Genomic DNA, 20,608 nt, shown 5'->3' on the forward strand with positions numbered 1-20,608 from the left:
TCTGTATTGGACATTTTCTGGATGTGTGTCTCAGGAGAGATCTATATCCAGTCGCATTCAGCATACAGTTTTTAGCTTCATCAATCTTATCAAGTTTTGGTATATATATATATATATATATATATATATATATATATATATATATATATATATATATATGCCACATGGGCCACATGTGGAGCAGGCTCTGAATGGCCATTCATTCAGTCGCTACTCTAAACTTTGCTTCCATATCCCCTCCTGTGGATATGTTTTCTCCTTTTACTAAGGAGTAGGAATATCTGCATTTTGGTTATACTTCTTGAGATTCCTGTGGTCTATGGATTACATCTTGGGTAATTCGAGGTTTGGGGCTAATATCCACTTATCAATGAGTGCATACCGTGTGTGTTTTTATGTGAATGGGTTACCACACTCAGAATGATATTTTCTAGTTCATTCCATTTGCCTATGAATTTCATGAAGTCATGTTTGTTGATAGCTCAGTAGTACTACATTGTGTAGATGTACCGTATTTTTGAATACATTTTTCTGTTGAAGGGCATCTGGGTTCTTTCCAGCTTCTGGCTATTGTAAATAAGACTGCTATGAACATAGTGGAGCATGTGTCTTTGTTGTATGTTGGAACATCTTTTGGGTACATGCCCAGGAGAGTTACAGCTGGATCCTAAGGTAGTGGAATGTCCAATTTACTAAGGAACCTCCAGACTGATTTCCAGAGTGGTTGTACTAGTCTGCAATACCACCAATAAAGGAATAGTGTTCCTCTTTCTCCACATCCTTGCCAGCATTTGGTGTCACCTGAAATTATATCTTAGCCATTCTGACTGGTGTCAGGTGCAATCTCAGGGTTGTTTTGATGTCCACTTTCCCAATGACTAAGGATGTTGAACATCTCTTTAGATGCTTTTTGGTCATTCGATATTCCTCAGTGGAAAATATTTTGTTTATCACTGTACCCCGTTTTAATAGGTTTATTTGGTTCTCTAGAGTCTAACTTCTTGAGTTATTTGTATATTTTGGATATTAGCTCTCTATCAGATGTAGGATTGTTAAAGATCTTTTCCCAATCTGATACTTGCTGTTTTTTCCTCACAGTGTCCTTTGTCTTACAGAATTATGAGGTCCCAATTGTTGATTCTTGATCTTAGAGCATAAGCCATTGGTGTTTTTTTTTTTTTTTCAGAAAATGTTCCCAGTGTTCATGTGTTCGAGACTCTTCCCCACTTTTTCTTCTTTAATTTTGAGAGTATCTGATTTGATGTGGAGGTCCTAGATTCACTTGATCTTATGCTTTGTACATGATGATAAAAATGGATGGATCTGCATTCTTCTACATGCTGACCTCCAATTCAACCAGCATCATATGTTGAAAATGCCATATTTCTTTTGTTGGACGGTTTTAGCTCTTTTGTCAAAGATCAAGTGACCATAGGTGTGTGAGTTCATTTCTGGGTCTTCAATTCTGTTCCACTGATCTACCTGCCTGTCTCTGTACCAATACCACACAGTTTTTATGACTATTGCTCTGTAATACATCTTAAAGTCAAGGATGGTGATTCCACCAGAAGTTCTTTTATTGTTGAGTATACTTTCTGCTATCTTGTGTCTTTTGTTATTCTAAATGAATTTGCAAATTGCTCTTTCTATCTCTATAAAGAATTGAGTAGGAATTTTGATGGGAATTGCATTGAATCTGTAGATTGCTTTTGACAAAATGGCCATTTTTTACTATATTAATCCTGCCAATCCATGGGAGATCTTTCCATCTTCGGAGACCTTCCTCAATTTCTTTATTCAGAGATGTGAAGATCTTGTCATACAGATCTTTCTTTCACTTGCTTGGATAAACTCACACCAAGATATTTTATAATATTTGAGACTATTTTGAAGGGTGTCATTTCCCTAATTTCATTCTAAGCATGTTTAGTAGTTTAGTAGAGGAAGTTTACTGATTTGTTTGAATTAATTTTATAACCCGACACTGATAAGTTGTTTATCAGGCCTAGTCATTCTCTGGTGGAACTTTTGTGGTCACTTAAGTACACTATCATATCATCTGCAAATAGTGATATTTTGATTTCTTCCCTTCCAATTTCTATCCCTTTGACCTCCTTTTTTTTTAGATCCAATTGGTAAGATATAATTGCTCACTGAAACATACAAAGCCCAGTACCATCCATCCCTTGAGAACATTAATAACAACCTGTAAATACACAGAGCAGAATCTTAACATCACCTGCCATGGCTTCTCCCCTCTCTCTGTCTTCTCTTCTCTCTCTTAATCTCCTCCTCTTCCTTCAAACTTCTCTCCCGCCCATCCTTCCTTCTCCTCCAATGACAGGCCTCCTTCTATCCTGTACCTGCCCCTCACCAGTACTTTACAAATTCAATGGAGAGGTGGTTCTGGTGAAGTCACCTGAGTTCTGAGTCCTTGACTAGGCAGCTATCCTTGGGGCAGTGGAATTAGCATCAAAATACAGTAACTTCAGGGCAAACCACAACATTTCACCCTTTTTGTCCAGTTAAAAAGTCTTTTCACTTATATATTGAGTACAATTACCATTCTACAATTTATAAAGCATATGATATACTCAACACCCAGTCCATCACTATATCAGTTACACAGAACATTCCATTCCAGCTTAAGAAAGGCTTAAAATCTATATTATATCTTGGCTAGCTTGTATACTATCTGATAATTATCCAATAAAATATGTATATTTAGAGTTAAACAGCCTGATAGGCTATGAGACTATAATGTCTTCAACCCCGTCAGAAATCTGGGAATGACCAAATATCTATACACATAGGAAGCCTAACACGGCTTCCAGAACTGAGAGGCTGTGGAGACAAATCTCCGCTAGCACAGTCCCCTGTTAGCAACATGTGAGCTCAAATCTTCAGCCTTCTGGCCCAAAATCAACTGACAGACTCTAGAAATGCAGATTTTGAAGGGCTGATCACTCTGTCTTGGCAGAGTTTATCAGTCAACTATTCTGCATATTTTGTCCTTTTCTGGACAGTATTAGTCTGCAGATGAAACAGGCAGTTTTGTTTAGTAGCTGCCTAGCAACAAAGTATTGCCTCACCTAGAGGTAGAGATGTTCACATTCTTCATTAAATCCACCAAAGGGTAACTGTTAGGAGCAGATATGTCTCAACAAAAGATAAATAACTTTAAATCTCAAATTTGTGGATTTCTGACGTTTTTGAAAACCACCTATATATAGAAGACAATCTGGACTGTTATCTTTATAGCTTAATAATATCTTGAAAGTTCTCTCACAAACTCAGAGCCATGACTCTGCTATTTGAATCTTAACTCACAGGTGTAATCAACTCAGAAGTTTGTAATGACAACAATAGAAGGACTGGCTCTAAACCTTGTACTTTTAAACTTTTAACAAATAAATTCTACATCAAAGCAAAGATATGATTTTAGCTAGTTACCAAATGAGATTATGACTGTACAATTCAATCTAGCTAATTCCTCCCTGTTAAATTACAACCAATTTTAAATTCCTCATAAAACAATTTTAGAATAACCACTTTCAGCCCCCCAAAGTCCAGGGAATTGGGGTGACGACTCCTCCATACTTCTTCAAGCTGTACAGGGGCGTTGAGATATCCTTGGGGGTAGGGGGTGTGAAGAATGAAGCAAATGCTGTAGCAGGATGTGTCCTGACTGGACCCAGTTGGAAGTCCTTGAGACCAGGATTCCAAGTAAGTAGGCACGCTCTGTAAAATACAACTCTGAAGACAAAAGTTTAGAATCGAGATATCTTTTTGTTTGATTCTCCTGAATAAATTTTTCAGGCAGTCTACCTCTATCAAATCTGATCAGTATGACCCTGTGAGGTTTCCAGAGCCTAATCACAGGCTTTAAAAACACAAAGACAAAATCTTTCTCCCAAAATACTGTGTTCCTTAGTCTGAAACCAGAAAAGCTTGTATCTTGCACTCTCTCCCAGAGTAATAATATAATCATAAAACTCAAAGTCACACCCATCATGAATATTAAACATTTTTTTAAAAAAAGGATGTAAGCTAAACAATGAGCCTGATAGGCTTTTGTACTCTGTGATATCAGGAAATTAACCCAAAATTCCCGTGGAGCCCAGGTTAAGAGAATTCAAGCTTCCTGTTGTGGTAAATATCAAAAGTAACCACAAACACTCACTAGCTGACATCAACGAGCCATATGGCCTTTAGCAGGGTAATTCATAAAACAAACCAAATACCTTTTATCAATCCTTTGACCTCCTTTTGTTGTGTAATTGCTCTGGCTAGGACTTCGAGAACTATATTGAATAAGTAGGAAGAGAGCGGGCAGCCTTGTTTAGTCCCTGATTTTAGTGGAATTGCTTCAAGTTTCTCTCCCTTAGGTTGATGTTAGCTACTGGTTTGCTGTATATTGGTTTTACTGTTTTTAGATATGGACCTTGAATTCCTTATCTTTCCAGGACTTTTATCATGAAGGAGTGTTGAGTTTTGATAAATGCTTTCTCAGCATCTAATGAAATGATCATATGGTTCTTATCTTAGAGTTTGTGTATATAGTGGATTATGTTTATGGATTTCCATATATTTAACCATCCCTGCATCCCTGGCTTGAAGCCTACTTGATCATGATGGATGATCCATTTGATGTGTTATTGAATTCGGTTTGCAAGAATTTTACGGAGTATTTTTGCGTCAATATTCATAAGGGAAATTGGTCTGAAGTTCTCTTTCTTTGTTGGGTCTTTGTGTGGTTTTGGTATAACTGGTGTTTCTATTTCTTAAGTGAGAAATTTGACCAGCAAGCAATAGATTAAAGTTCATACGTCTTAAGAAACCCAAAACATCTCTCTTTTGAGATTTCCCATGCTTGTATCCACCCTGTGCATTTATAATGACAGTTATTTTAACACTCTGCCTTCTCTGCCTACCTGCATAGTACTAGATGGGCTCATGCACTGAGAAGAAATGAGGAAGATGATTCAGGAACATACTAAGCATGATAAAGGGACATAAAGGGACGTGCATATGGTGTATGGTGGATTTATGAGCTCTTCACTACCCAAGGATACAATTGCCTCTTGAGGAAGAAAGTTAGGCAACAATATATAAGACCTTTCCTCTTCAGTCTCTCTTTTCTCACTGTGTCATACTTCAGAGCAAAGTCTCTCTAATCTAGCTCCACTGCATTTTCTGTGGAGTCTGAAGGCTCAGCAAATCCTCCGTAAAGCACCCTTTAAAGTTTGATTCTTTGTCATAATGTGTGGTCTCATATAGTTCAGGATGGCCCATATATTCTATGTAGCTGAGACAGCCCTGAAACACTTGATCTTCTACCTTCTAACTTGTGAGCTCTGGAAATACACAGTGATCTGCCATATCCAGCCTTCATATCATTTTTCTACTTTTTATTTTGTACTTATTTTTCTTATTTTGTTGAGAAGTTGTATCCTAGTTCATATTTCAATAAGCCTATGGATCCTGCTATTAAGACAGGCAAAGTTATCTGTGGTTAAACTTATACCTTAGCCCTTTGTAACAAACAGCTCTCTCTTATATTAAGTAAATATATAGGAATGCAATAGCACAATTTTCAAATAATCTCAGCTATCTTTCATAGTACTGTCAACAATATGGAGTGGGCATATTGAAAATGGCTAGTCTTCCGTAGAACCCAGTTTTGATTCCCAGAACTCACATTTAATATCTTGATGACCTTGAAAGTCTAAGGACATTTTTATGGTAAGTTTTCTTTTCAATTCACCACAGATTAGAATCAGGTGATATTTGACCCAGCATTTCTAGCCTTCTATCATGGAATAAGAAAGAGCTGCACTGCAGGAAGACTAAAGGCTTTCCATGCCACACTGGGACTACTAAAAGTCACAGCCTTTTGGGCTGAACAGCCACTGGCTTGTCACCTCCCTAGATGTGACATTGTGGAACTACTCCAAGTGTTGAGAGAGTAGCCAGGAAGAGTATTCTATTCTCCGTCATGATTCACATGTTGTGAACTGTATAGCATGTGCAGAAGTATTAAGTCCTTATATATGTGATCTTTGGGTTACTAATTTTAATAGAAATAGCACTCATAGGCCTAGTTAGGTATCGCCAAAGTAATGAGTCATAGCTACACCCATTGATTCTTTGGCAACTCCCTTATCCTAGGTCTCTGTACATACTGGACAATGAAGCAAACAAACTTTGAAGGGAATAGTTTATTTAACTTCATATGCTACTCCTGGATGTTAAAGGAATATGGAACAAAAACTTAGGTGAAGGTTCAAAGCAGAAACCACAGAGAAACTCTCTTTGCCCTGGCACCTCTAACTACAGCAGGCGTATTCTCTTTTGCTAAGGCTAGACAAGGCACTCCAGCTTGGGGAAGAGGATCCAAAGGTAATCAACAGGATAGCAACAGCTTCCACCCCAATTCATAGGGGGCCATATGAATATAAAGTCTTATATCTGTTAAAATATGTAGGAATCCTAGAACCTGTCCTTGCATGCTCTTTGGTTGGTGCTTCAGTCTCTATGAGGCTCCATGGGTCCATGTTAGCTAACTATGTAAGTTCATTTTTGGCATCCCAATCCTAACCCCTACTCTTCAAAAAGACATCCTGAGTCTTGCCTACTATTTGAATGTAGGGACAAAACATCTGTTTCCATCAGCTAGTTACTGGGTGAAGACACTCAGGAATTACTCTACATGCCACAGTACAAGCATAGCAGAGTATCGTTAATCATGTCAGAGTTTGGCTCTTTCCCAAGGAAATTTGAGGCAATCATTGGTTGGCCATTCCCACAATCTCAACTCTATTTTATTAAACTGTATTTTGTAGGCTGGACAAACATTGAGTGAAACGTGTTGGGGGTAGATTGGTGTTTGTTTCCCTTCAATGGAAGTCCTATCTGTCTGCTAGACATGGCCACAATACGGTGAACACCATATCCCCAGTTCTTAGGAGTGTCAACTAGGGTCATCCCCATAAGCAACCAGATGATTTTCCCATACCAGGTCACAGGCTCATCTCAGAGATGCCCTCCAACTGAGTCCCTTTCTCTCTCTCAATCCTTTTCTACACTCCCTCACCACACCACACCCTCATCTCCACTAGCCTCCTCACCACACCCACATCTATTTTGCTCTGTTTATCCAACTCTTATGTATAATTTATTTCCCATTCTTAGTAAAATACAATCATCTTCACTTGATTCCTTCTTGTGACTTAGTTTTTTGAATCTTTGGAAGGTAGTATGGGTTTCATACACTTTATGGTAAATGCTCACTTATAACGGAGTGCATACTATGTGTGTTTTCGGTTTCTGAGGTTCTTCATTTAGGATAATATTTTCTAGTTCCATTAATTTACTACAAATTACATGACATTATTTTAAATAGCTGAATAGCTATTGTTTGGATACACCACAATTTCTTAATACATTCTTCAGCTGAGGAGCTTCTAAGATGTTTCACATTTCTGGCTATTATGAATGAAGTTGCTTTGAACATAGTTAAACAGGATGTGATTGTGATGTGGTAAAGCATCTTTTAAGTATGGACCCATGGTCCCATGAATGATATAACTGAATCATTAATTAGAACGTTTTTCAATTTCCTGAGAAATTGTCCAATTTATTTCCAGTACAGTTGTACAAATATGCATTCCTGCCACCACTGGGCAAGTAGTCCTCATGCTCCACATCCTCACTAGCATGTGCTCTCCCTTAAGATTTTTATCTTGGCAATTCTGATGGGTATAAAATCTTTTCATTGATGAAAAAGATGCTGAACATTTAAGTGTTTCATTGGGTGTTCCTTCTGTGTCTGTTTTAATCTTTGCCTCTCTATTCCCTGCCAAGGGTATTCTTGTTCCTCTTTTAAAGAAGGAGTGAAGCATTCACATTTTGGTCATCCTTCTTCAGTTTCATGTGTTCTGTGCATGTAGATTAATTCAAATTTTGGGCTAATAACGACATATCAATGAGTGCATACCATGTGTGATTTTCTGTGATTGGGTTACCTCACTCAGGATGATATTTTACAGTTCCATCCATTTGCCTATGAATTTCATAACATCATTGTTTTTGACAGCTGAGTAATATTCCATTGTGTAGATGTACCACATTTTCTGTATCCATTCTTCTGCTGAAGGGAATCTGGGTTCTTTCCAGCTTCTGGCTATAATAAATAAGACTGCTAGGAACATAGTGGAGCACGTGACTTTGTTGTATGTTGGGGCATATTTTGGGTATATACCCAACAGAGGTATAGCTGGGTCCTCAGGTAGTTCAATGTCCAATTTTCTGAGGAACCTACAGACTGAATTCCAGAATGTTTGTACAGTCTGAAATCCCACCAACAATGGAGGACTATTCCTCTTTCTCCACATCCTCGCCAGCATTTGCTGTCACCTGAGTTTTTGATCTTAGCCATTCTCACTGGTGTGAGGTGGAATCTCAGGGTTGTTTTGATTTGCATTTCCCTTATGACTAAAGATGTTGAACATTTCTTTAGGTGTTTCTCAGCCATTTATCACTCCTCATCTGTGAATTCACTGTTTAACTCTAAAGCCAATTTATTAATCGGGTTATCTGTCTCCGTGCAGTCTAACTTCTTCAGTTCATTGTATATTTTGCATATAAGCCCTCTATCAGTTGTAGGATTGGTAAAGATCTTTTCCCAATCTGTAGATTGCTGTTTTGTCCTAACCACAGTGTCCTTTGCCTTACATAAGCTTTGCAGTTTTATGAGATCCTATTTGTGGATTCTTGATCTTAGAGCATAAGCCAATAGTGTTTCCTTAAGGAAATCTTCTCCAGTGCGCATGTGTTCGAGATGCTTCCCCACTTTTGCTTTTATTAGTTTGAGTGTATCTGGTTTGATGTGGAGGTCCTTGAGCCACTTAGACTTAAGCTTTGTACAGAGTGACAGCATGGATCGATCTGCATTTTTCTACCTGCTGACCTCCAGTTGAACCAGAACCATTTGATGAAAATGCTATCTATTTTCCATTTGATGGTTTTGGTTCCTTTGTCAAAAATCAAGTGGCCATAGCTGTGTGGGTTCATTTCTTGGTCTTCAATTCTATTCCACTGGTTTATCTGTCTGTCTCTGTACCAATACCATGCAGTTTTTATCACTATTGCTCTGTAACACTGCTTGAGTTCAGGGATAGTGATTCCCCTGGAAGTATTTTATTGTTGAGGAGAGTTTAGCTATTCTGGGGTTTTTGTTATGCCAGGTGAATTTGCAAATTGTTCTAACTCTCTGAAGAAGTGCATTGGTATTTTGATGGGGATTGCATTTAATATGTAGAATGCTTTTGGTAAAATGGCCGTTTTTATTATATTGATCCTGCCAATCCATGAGCATGGGAAATCTTTCCATCTTCTGAGATATTCTTCAATTTCTTTCTTCGGAGGCTTGAAGTTATTATCATATAGATCTTTCACTTGCTTGGCTAAAGTCACACCGAGGTATTTTATATTATTTGGGACTATTATGAAGGGTGTCCTTTCCCTTTAGTAGTTCTCTGATGGAACTTTTGGGATCACTTAAATAGACTATCATATCATCTACAAATAGTGATATTTGACTTCTTCTTTTCTAATCTGTATTTATATATTATATTGATCCTGCCAACCCATGAGCATGGAAAATCTTTCCATCTTCAGAGATCCTCTTCCATTTCTTTCTTCAAGTTCTTATCACACAGATCTTTCACTTGCTTGGTTAAAGTCACACCGAGGTATTTTATATTATTTGGGACTATTATGAAGGGTGTCCTTTCCCTAATTTCCTTCTCAGCTACTTTCTCTTTTGTGTAGATGAAAGCTACTGATTTATTTGAGATAATTTTATACCCAGCCACTTTGCTGGAGGTGTTTATCAGGGTTAGTAGTTCTCTGTGGAAGTTTTGGGATCACTTAAATATACTATCATATCATCTGCAAATAGTGATATTTGACTTCTTTTCCAATCTGTTTCCCTTTGATCTCCTTTTGTTATCTGATTGTTCTGGCTAGAACTTCAAGAACTATATGGAATTAGTAGGGAAAGAGTGGGCAACCTTGTCTAGTCCCTGATTTTAGTGATATTGCTTCAAGTTTCTCTCCATTTAGTTTAATGTTAGGTACTGGTTTGCTGTATGTGACTTTTACTATGTTTAGGTATGGGCCTTGAATTATTATTCTTTCCAGGACTATTATCATGAAGAGGTGTTGAATTTTGTCAAATGCTTTGTCACCATCTAATGAAATGATCATGTGGTTTTTATCTTTCAGTTTGTTATATAATAGATTATGCTGATGGATTTCCATATATTAAACCATCCTTGAATGCCTGGGATGAAGCCAACTTGACCATGGTGGATGATTGTTTTGATGTGCTCTTGGATTTGGCATGCCAGAATTTTATTGAGTATTTTTGTGTCAATATTCATAAGGGAAATTGGTCTGAAGTTCTCTTTCTTTGTTGGGTCTTTGTGTGGTTTAGGTATAAGAGTAATTGTGGTCATAGAAGGAATTCACTAGCGCTCCATCTGTTTCAATTTTGTAGAATAGTTTGGATAGTATTGGTATGAGGTCTTCTCTGAAGGTCTGATAGAATTCTGCACTGAACCCATCTGGACCTTGGCTCTTTTTGGTTGGGAGAACTTTAATAACTGCTTCTATGTTATGGAGTTATAGGGTTGTTTAAATGGTTTATCTGTTCCTGATTTTACTTCAGTACCTGGTATCTGTCTAGGAAATTGTCCATTTCCTGCAGATTTTCAAGTTTTATTGAATATAGGTTTTTAAAGAAGGATCTGATGATTTTGAATTTCCACTGATTCTGTAGTTATAGCTCCCTTTCCATTTCTGATTTTGTTAACTTGGACACACACTCTGTGTCCTCTCATTAGTCTGATTAAGTGTTTATCAATCTTGTTTATTTTCTCAAAGAACCAACTTTTGGTTCTGTTGATTCTTTCTATGGTCCTTTTTGTTTCTACTTGGTTGATTTCAGCTCTGACTTTGATTGTTTCCTGCCTTCTACTCCTCCTGGGTATATTTGCCTTTTTTTTTATTCTAGAGCTTTTTGGTGTGCTGTCAAGCTGCTGATATATGCTCTCTCCTGTTCCTTTCTGCAGGGACTGAGAGATATGAGTTTTCCCCTTAGCATGGCTTTCCTTCTGTCCCATAAGTTTGGGTATGTTGCTTCTTGAGACCATTTGTTTGGAAAGTTGTTTTCCATCCTTTCACTCTGAGGTAGTGTCTGTCTTTGTCTCTGAGGTGTATTTCCTGTAGGCAGCAGAATGCAGGGTGCTCATTGCATATCCAGTTTGTTAATCTATGTCTTTTTACTGGGGAGTTGAGTCTATTCATATTGACAGTTATGAAGGAATAGTGATTGTTTCTTCTGTTATATTCGTATTTGGATGTGAGATTATGTTTGTGTGCTTTTCTTCTCTTTGTTTTGTTGCCAAGACGTTTAGTTTCTTGCTTCCTCTAGGGTGTAGCTTGTCTTCTTATGTTGGGCTTTGCCATTTATTATCCTTAGTAGGGCTGGATTTGTAGAAAGATAATGTGTAAATTTGGTTTTGTCATGGAATATCTTGGTTTCTCCATCTATGTTGATTGAGAGTTTTGCAGGGTACAGTAACCTGGGCTGGCATTTGTGTTCTCTTAGGGTCTGTATGACATCTGTCCAGGATCTTCAGGCTTTCATAGTCTCTGGTGGGAAGTCCGGTGTGATTCTGATAGGTCTGCCTTTACATGTTACTTGACCTTTTTCCCCTACTGCTTTTAATATTCTTTCTTTGTTTTGTGCACTTTGTGTTTTGACTATTATGTGACAGGAGGAGTTTATTTTCTGGTCCAATCTATTTGGAGTTCTATAGTCTTCCTGTATGTTTATGGGCATCACTTTCTTTAGGTTAGGGATGTTTTCTTTGATTTTGATGAAGATATTTACTGGTCCATTGAGCTGGGAGTCTTCACTCTCTTCTATACCTATTATCCTTAGGTTTGATCTTCTCATTGAGTCCTGGATTTCCTGTATGTTTTGGACCAGTAGCTTTATCTGTTTTACCTTGTCTTTGACAGTTGTGTCGAGGATTTCTGTGGAATCTTCTGCTCCTAAGATTCTCTCTTCTATCTCTTGTATTCTCTTGGTGATGGTTGTATCTACGGCTCAGTGTCTGTTCCTTTTGTTTTCTATATCTTGGGTTGTCTCCCTTTGTGCTTTCTTTCTTGCTTCTATTTCTATTTTTAATTCCTTCACCTATTTGATTGTGTTTTCCTGGAATTCTCTCACAGATTTTTGTGATTCCTCTCTATAGGCTTCTACTTGTTTATTTATGTTTTCCTGCATTTCTCTAAGGGAGTTCTTCATGTCTTTCTTGAAGTCCTCCATCATCATGATCAAATTTGATTTTAAATCTAGATCTGGCTTTTCTGGTGTGTTTGGATATTCAGTGTTTGCTTTGGTGGGAGAATTGTGATCCAATGATGCCATGTTGTCTTGGTTTCTGTTGCTTGGGTTCCTGCGCTTGCCTCTCGCCATCAGCCTTTCTTTGGTGTTACCTTTTTCTGCTATTTCTGACAGTGGCTAGACCGTCCTATAGGCCTGTGTGTAAGGAGTGCTGTACACCTGTTTTCCTGTTTTCATTCAGCCAGTTATGGGAACAGAGTGTTCTGCTTTGGGGCTTGTAGTCTTTCCTGTCTACTGGTCTTCAGCTGTTCCTGTGGGCCTCTGTTCTGAGTCCACCAGGCAGTTGTTCTTACCTGTGATCCTGTGGCTGAAGTGGCTCCTGGGGTTGTGCTTTTGAGCTCTCCATGAGGGCAGCAAGCAGGAGGGCCTGCACCACCTTTTCCCTGGGGCCCCTGTGCATCAGGGTCCCAGATGGTATTAGGTGTTTTCCTCTGGAGTCAGAAATGTGGGCAGAGTATAATCTCTTCTGGCTTCCCAGTCGTGTCTGCCCCTCTGAAGGTTTAGCTCTTCCTCCCACTGATTTGGATGTAGGGCGCTTTTGAGCAGTTCCCTTCAAATCCAGGTGGTGTCTGGACTCCAGGGGACCTGAGTCTGTAACCAGGAATCCCACTCCATTAGAAGCATCCTTTGCCTCAAATAGGGAAGGTTGGCCTTGCTTAAACAAGCCAGGAGCCCAGCCCCAGTGCACTTCCACTGAGGTTCCCATCTGAATACTTTGGAGGAACTGTTTCCATTTGAGATATACCAGGGATTCTGGCCAGGACAAGCTGCTTCTCAGAACCAAATTCCATAACACCTGGCCAAGAGATCCAGGGGACTGCAAGGAGCCCCTGGAGGCAGGCAGCGAGCCGGGAGCACGGGAAGGATCAGCAAGTCCCCGACTGACCACTGGTGAAGGTCCAAGTCCACACCTTTGGGGTCAGGCTTCTGCTTGTCCCTGCTCCAGTATGACACTGCTGAAATTGCAGGGTTCCCAAAGATGCACTACCACCACGGGGGAACTTCCTCCTTCCCAGGTCCTTGGTAGGTGGGAGAGCCCTGGTGGACAGGGGACCCCGACTGATGAGGGTTGTCCCAAACCTTGAGGCTACTGAGGGGTGTGCGTGCGCCAAAAATAAACGCTGGTGTGTGCACTAACATGCACCATGCAACACAGACACACAGACACACACATACACAGACACACACACACACAGACACAGACACACACACACACACACACACACACACACACACACACACACCGCATATTTTATTTCTATTTCTCTGTCATGAAGCTTGGAGTCAGGTAGTTAATAATTACAACATTTTTTTCTTTGCAGAATTATTTTAGCTCTCTTGTACTTTATGGGGTTTCCTGATTTTCTATATTGAGAAAAGTTGAGAATTACTCTTTCCTGGTCTGTAAAGAATTGTGTTGGAATTTTGATGGGAAATGAGTTTAATTTTAGATTGCTTTACGTAAGATAGCCATTGTCACTATGCTACTTCTAGCCATCCATGGGCGGCACATATTATAACTTTTAAAAGTTAAAGATGTATTTTTTATACAATTCCACTAATTTAACCTTCCAAGTGGTTTTTTAGAAATGCAATATTCTTGATTCTGGCTAATGTTTGATTAAGAAAATATGGTACATAACTTCTTAATTGAAGAAAAAATGACATAGAAAATTATCTCTACATAAACCCAAATGTAGTTATGTCAATCCATTTTCTGTAGTAATATTTGTCTTCAGAAATGCACCCATAAGCTTCTAGACCCAAAGGACCCATGCATTCACACTTCTCTGCACAGCAAATAGTAAGGCAACCAGGAGTCTACACTGTGAGACAACAGAAAGCACAACCAACAAATAGGGAATAATAAGTACATTTAAGCTGAATGAAGAGTCCAGAAAATGCTCTACCACTGACAACATATAGGTAAGTATTACTCAAGAGTTTTCTGCATAACCTGATGCTACTTATTATGGAGAGGGGTCTACAAATGTTTTCTTCAAGGCACATGATTCCTATGAGTGTTCTTGAACCCTTCTATTCTCTCTCCTTGAGGGAAGCTAGTGTGAAAGATGTCAAGAGTCTTCTGTGGGTGATCCCAGCTTTTCTTGTTCAAGTTATGGCAATAGTCATGCCCAAAGCAGAACTAATAGCTACACATCTGGCTTCCCAGTGGAGCTTTGATGCACACCTACAATCTTGGCAAGCAGAAAGACTTGAAGGTGGATCAACAAGTCAAATCCATTTTCTTCTGTACAGTGAGTTTGAGAGTAGCCTGGCCTATGGAATCCTGACCTCTCAAAACAAACAAGCCAAATGTAAGCCCTACACAGTAAGCAAATAAGCACTGTTTTGTTATGATCTACAAAGTGTATTCTATTCATTACAACATCCCTAATAAACTAACACACATTAAAAAATAGCAGAAGTCTAACAACCTAACAAAAGACACAAGTACATTAAGGGGCAAATTTACCTAAATTAACAGATAGAATATCTACATTGCAATAGGTCTATTAAATAAAATCCTAAACAACAAATAATTTGTAAGATAACCATACAAACCTAATTCGCTATCTAACAACAATAAAAACAATAAACAACAATCAATATTCCTCAATGTCTCTTAATATCAATGGACTCAATTCCTCAATATAAAAGACATAGACTAACAGACTGGATAAGTAAGGAGGACCCAATAATTTGCTGCAAACAGGAAACACACATCAGTGAAAATGACAGACACTACCTCAGTGTAAAGACTTGAAAACAATTTTCCAAGCAAAAGGTCCCAAAAAATAAGGATGAGTAGGCACTCTAACATAAAATAATATTGACTTTCAACCAAAAGTGATGAAAAAATATAAGGAAGGACTTTATCCTCATCAAAGGAAAAATCCAACAAGATGAACTCTCAATTCTGAATATCTATGCTCCAAATTCAAGGGCACGAACATTCATAAAAGAAACCTTACTAAAGCTCAAAGCACACATTGTGCCTCCCACAATAATAGTGGGAGACTTCAACACCCCACTCTAAGCAATGGACAGATCATGGAAACAGAAACTAAACAGAGACACATAGAAACTAAAAGTAGTTATGAACCAAATGGATTTAATAGATATCTATAGAACATTTCATCCTAAAGCAAAACAACATACCTTATTCTCAGCACCTCATAGTACCTTCTCCAACACAGACCATATAATTGGTCACAAAAGAGGACACAACAAATACATAAAGATTGATATAATCCCATGCATCCTATCTGATCACCATGGATTAAGGCTGGTCTTCAATAACAACAATAATGACAGAAAACCCACATATACATGGAAGTTGAACAACGCTCTAATCAATGAAAACTTGGTGAAGGAAGATAGAAAGAAATTAAAGACTCTTTAGAATTTAATGAAAATGAAGCCACAACATACCCAAGCCTATGGCACACAAGGAAAGCATTGCTAAGAGGAAAACTCATAGTTCTGAGTGCCTACAAAAAGAAGCTGGAAGAGCATGCACTAACAGGTTGACAGCAAACCTTGAAGCTCTTGAACAAAAAAGGGCAAATACACACAAGAGGAGTAGACAGAAGGAAATAATAAACTCAGGGCTGAAATCGAGCAGATATAAATAAAAAACTATAGAAATTGTCAACAAAACCAAAACTTGAAGCAATCCTAATAAAATCAGTGACTGGAATAGGCTGCCCAATTTTCCTCACCCATTTATTATAGTACAGAAAAACATGGCCAGGGCAATCAAACAACAAAAAGGAGATCAAATGAATACAAATTGGAAAGGACTGCAGATGATATGATAGTATATTTAAGTGACCCCTAATGTTCCAATGGAAAAATGCTAAACCTGATTAAAAAAAAAACTTCATCAAAATGGCAGGATCTATAACTAACTCAATCAATTCAATAGGCTTCTTCTATGCAAAGCATAGACGGCTGAGAAAGAAATTAGGGAAATGACACCCTTCACTATAGTCACAAATAACATAAAATAACTCGGTGTGACACTAAGAAAAGAAGAGAAAGATCTGTATGGCAAGAACTTCAAGTCCATGAAGAAAGAAATTGAAGAAGATCTCAGAAGATGGAAAGATCTCTAACGATCATGAATTGGCAAATTTACTACTGTAAAAATGGCCATCTTGCCAAAAGCAATCTAATGATTCAAAATTCCAACTCAATTCTTCATAGAATTAGAATGAGCTATTTGGAATAACAAAAACACAGAATAGTGAAAACTGTACACAACAATAAAAGAACATCAGGGAGAATAACCATCTCTGATCTCAAACTGTGTTACAGAGCAATAGTGATTAAAAACTGTATGTTATTGGTACAGAGACAGGCAGGTAGATCAATGGAATAGAATTGAAGACTCAGTAATGAACCTGCACGCCTATGTTCCCTAGTTTTTAACAAAGGACCTAAAAGCATCCAGTGGAAAAAAGATAGCAATTTTGACAAATGATACAGCTGGAGGTCAGAATGAAGAAGAATGCACATCAAACTATTCTTATCACCCTGTACAAAGTTCGAGTTCTAGTGGATCAAGGAGCTACACATAGAAAGTGATATACTCAAACTAATATAAGAAAAAGTGGAAAAGAGTCTCAAATACATGGGTACTGAGGAAAATGTCCTAAACAGAACAACAATGGCTTATGCTCTAAGATAAAAAAGAGAAAAGTGAAACCTCATAACATTTTAGAACTTTTTAAGACAAAAGACATTGTAATAGGTTAAAAAAATGGCAACCAAAAGATTGGGAAAAGATCTTTACCATCGAGGCAAAAAATGCAAAAAGTTAGACCCCAGGGAAACAAATAACCCTATTAAAAATGGATTACAGAGCTAAACAAAGAATTCGAAACTGAGGAATATTGAATGGCTGAGAATGTTCAACATCTCTTTTCGTCGGGGAAATGCAAATCAAAACAACACTGAAATTCCACCTCACACCAGCCTGAATAACTAACATCAAAAGCTCATGTCAGAGCAGATGCTGGCAAGGACATAGAGAAAGGGCAACCCTCCAACATTGTTGGTGGAATTGCAAGCTGGAACGACGACTGTGGAAATCATGCTGATGGTTCCTCAGAAAATTGGATATAGAGGACACAAGTATAACAATCCTGGGCACATAACCAAAATATGCTCCAAGATATAACAAGGACACATGCTCCACTATGTCCATAGCAGCCTTATTTATAAGATCCAGAACCTAGAAACAACCCAAATGTCCTGCAACAGGAATGATTACAGAAAATGTGGTACATTTACACAGTGGAGTACTACTCATTGATTAAAAACAATAATTTCATGAAATTCTTAGACAAATATACAGAAATAGAAAATATCCTGCGTGATGTAACCCAGTTACAAAAGAATGGGCATGGTATGCACTCACTGATAAGTGGACATAACCCCAAAACTTGGAATGACCAGGAAACAATCCTCAGACCACATGAAGCTCAAGATAAAGGAAGACCAAAGTGTGGATGCTTCAATCCTTCTTAGAAGAGGAAACAAAATACTCGTGGGTGGAAATTTGGAGAAAAAGTGTGAAGCAGCCACTGAAGGAAAGGCTAACCAGAGATTGACACATCCCATACTAAGAAACCAAAACCAGATACTATTGTGAATGCCAATAAGTGCTTGCTGAGATGAGTCTGATATGTCCATGCTCTGAGAGGCTCTGCCAGTAATTGACCAATACAGATCACATCTGTTCATTGAACTAAGGACCAAATCCCTAATGGAGGTATTTTAGAAAGGACTGAAGAAGCAGGATGGGTTTGCAACCCATAGGAAGAATAACAACTAAACAGACCCCCCAGAGCTCCCAGGAACTAAACAACCAACCAAAGAGTAGACATGGAGGGACCCATATCTCCACCTGCATATGTAGCAGAGGATGGCCTTGTTGGGAGAAGCCCGTGGTCCTGGGGAGGCTTGATATCCCAGTGTAGGAAAATGCCAGAGCAACAAAGTGGGAGTGGGTGTATGAGTTGTGGGGGAGCACCCTTATAGAAGCATGCTGAAGGAAGATGGGAAAGGGGATTTCCAGATGGGAAACCTGGAAAGGGGATAACATTTGAAATGTAAATAAAGATGATATCCAATTCAAAAGGGAGAAAAGATCTTTGGGAAGTAAAATTTCTCTGTTAGGGCTTGATAGCTCTCTTTGTTTGGCTTTCTACTGTTATGAAGAAACACCTTGATGAAAGTAACTTCAAGAGGAATGGAATGGTTTTGTTTACATTTCCACATTAGAATCCTTCACTGAAGGAAATCAGGACAGAAACTCAAACCTGACAGGAACCATGAGGAAGAAGCTGATGCACAGGTCAAGGAACATTGCTGATCATTGGTTTACTCCCCAAGGCTTGCTCAGCCCTCTTTATTAGAGAAGCCAAGACCACTAGCCCAGAGGTTGCAATCACAATCTAACTGGCCCCCACACATCAGTGGCTAGTTAAGAAAATATCTACCAGCTTATGCACAGCCAGACCTTATTAAGGCACTTTAGAATTGAGGTTCCCTCCTGTGATATGATTCTACTTTGTGTCAAATGTTCATAAAGTACTGAACACAATGAATACTTAGGAACAAACACCATGACCAATGAAACACAAGACACAACATTTGAAATGTAAATGAAAATATCCAGTAAAAAATGATACAACATTTAACTGGGACTGGCTTATAGGTTCAGAGGTTCACTCCATTACTAACACAGGAGTATGGCAGCATGCAGGCAGCACTGGTGCTGAAGGAGGATCTGAAATTTCTACATTTTAATCCAAAGGCAGTCAGGAGAAGAATGGCATCCACATGACTATGGGAAGGTTCTCAAAGCCTGTCCCCACAGTGACTTACTTGCTCCAACCAGGTCATGTATTCTCCAGCAAGGCAACACTTCCTATTAGCCCTATGTCAAGCATATTCAAACTATGATACTGGGATATACTCAACCTGGGTTAAGAACTTTCCTCTTCTTGTGGACAGTAATCAGTAGAGAGAAGTAGGTCAGGTCATAGTCCAAGTGAAAACAGAATGTGTGCTCAGCCATATAGGACCATTGCGATAAACCTCTTCCCCAAACACAAACACCAAGTCTCTGAGAAAATATTGGAAGAGTAAGTAGAAAGAATACAAGAGTAGAGGACCCTCTGCACTTAATGAATTACTATTGTTAGGTGACAGGTACTACAAAAAATGATTCATTTTTTGGTGATTTGGCCATTGGTATATTTTCTTGCTCCATTAGGCGCCCTACAACCATAAACCTATGGCAATCACTAATTAAGAAGACCTGGTTTAAAGGAGAATATGTTAGAGCTCATGCAAGGGAATCTTGAGAGGTTCGTTTTTTGGAAGGCTTTGTTCTAGTAGCTTATTCTGTGGTAATGTCTACCTTTATTTTTAAGGCATGTTTCAGGTATGCAGAAGAAAGATGAATCATGTTTTTCCATCCATTCTGCTAGACTGTGTCTTTTATTGGGGAATTGAATCCACTGATGTTGAGAATTATTAATGACCAGTAATTCCTATTTCATGCAATTTTGATGTTGTTTTTGATGTTAGTTTCTCTCTCTCTCTCTCTCTCTCTCTCTCTCTCTCTCTCTCTCTCTCTCTCTCTGTGTGTGTGTGTGTGTGTGTGTGTGTGTGTGTGTGTGTGTGTGTGTGCTTCCCTTCTTTTTGAAGGTATGGAGTTTCTTCTTGTTGTAAATTATAAAAAATAAAAAAGTATTGTTGTCTTTTACACCACTTGGTCCCCACTGCAGTGCCCCAAGATATCTGTGAGATATCTTGGCATAATCACATAACAACACAGCGGAGGCCCATTGTCTCCTGTGGCCGCACACTTTCCTACACTCAAACCATCACATAAAAGAACACACAACACAATAATGTTTGACACAATTGATAAGATATAATTGCCCACTTAAACATACAAAGCCCGGTACCATCCATCCCTTAGGAACATTACTAACAACCTGTATGTACACAGAAGAATTTTAACATCACCTGCCATGGCTTCTCACCCTCTCCTCTGCCCTGTCGCTCCTTTCTGTCCTAGTGTCCTCCTCTTCCTTCAAACTT

This window comes from Rattus norvegicus, chromosome 4 (genome assembly GCF_021556685.1).
Source record: "Rattus norvegicus strain SHRSP/BbbUtx chromosome 4, alternate assembly SHRSP_T2T, whole genome shotgun sequence".
In the NCBI taxonomy this organism is placed as follows: Eukaryota; Metazoa; Chordata; class Mammalia; order Rodentia; family Muridae; genus Rattus; species Rattus norvegicus.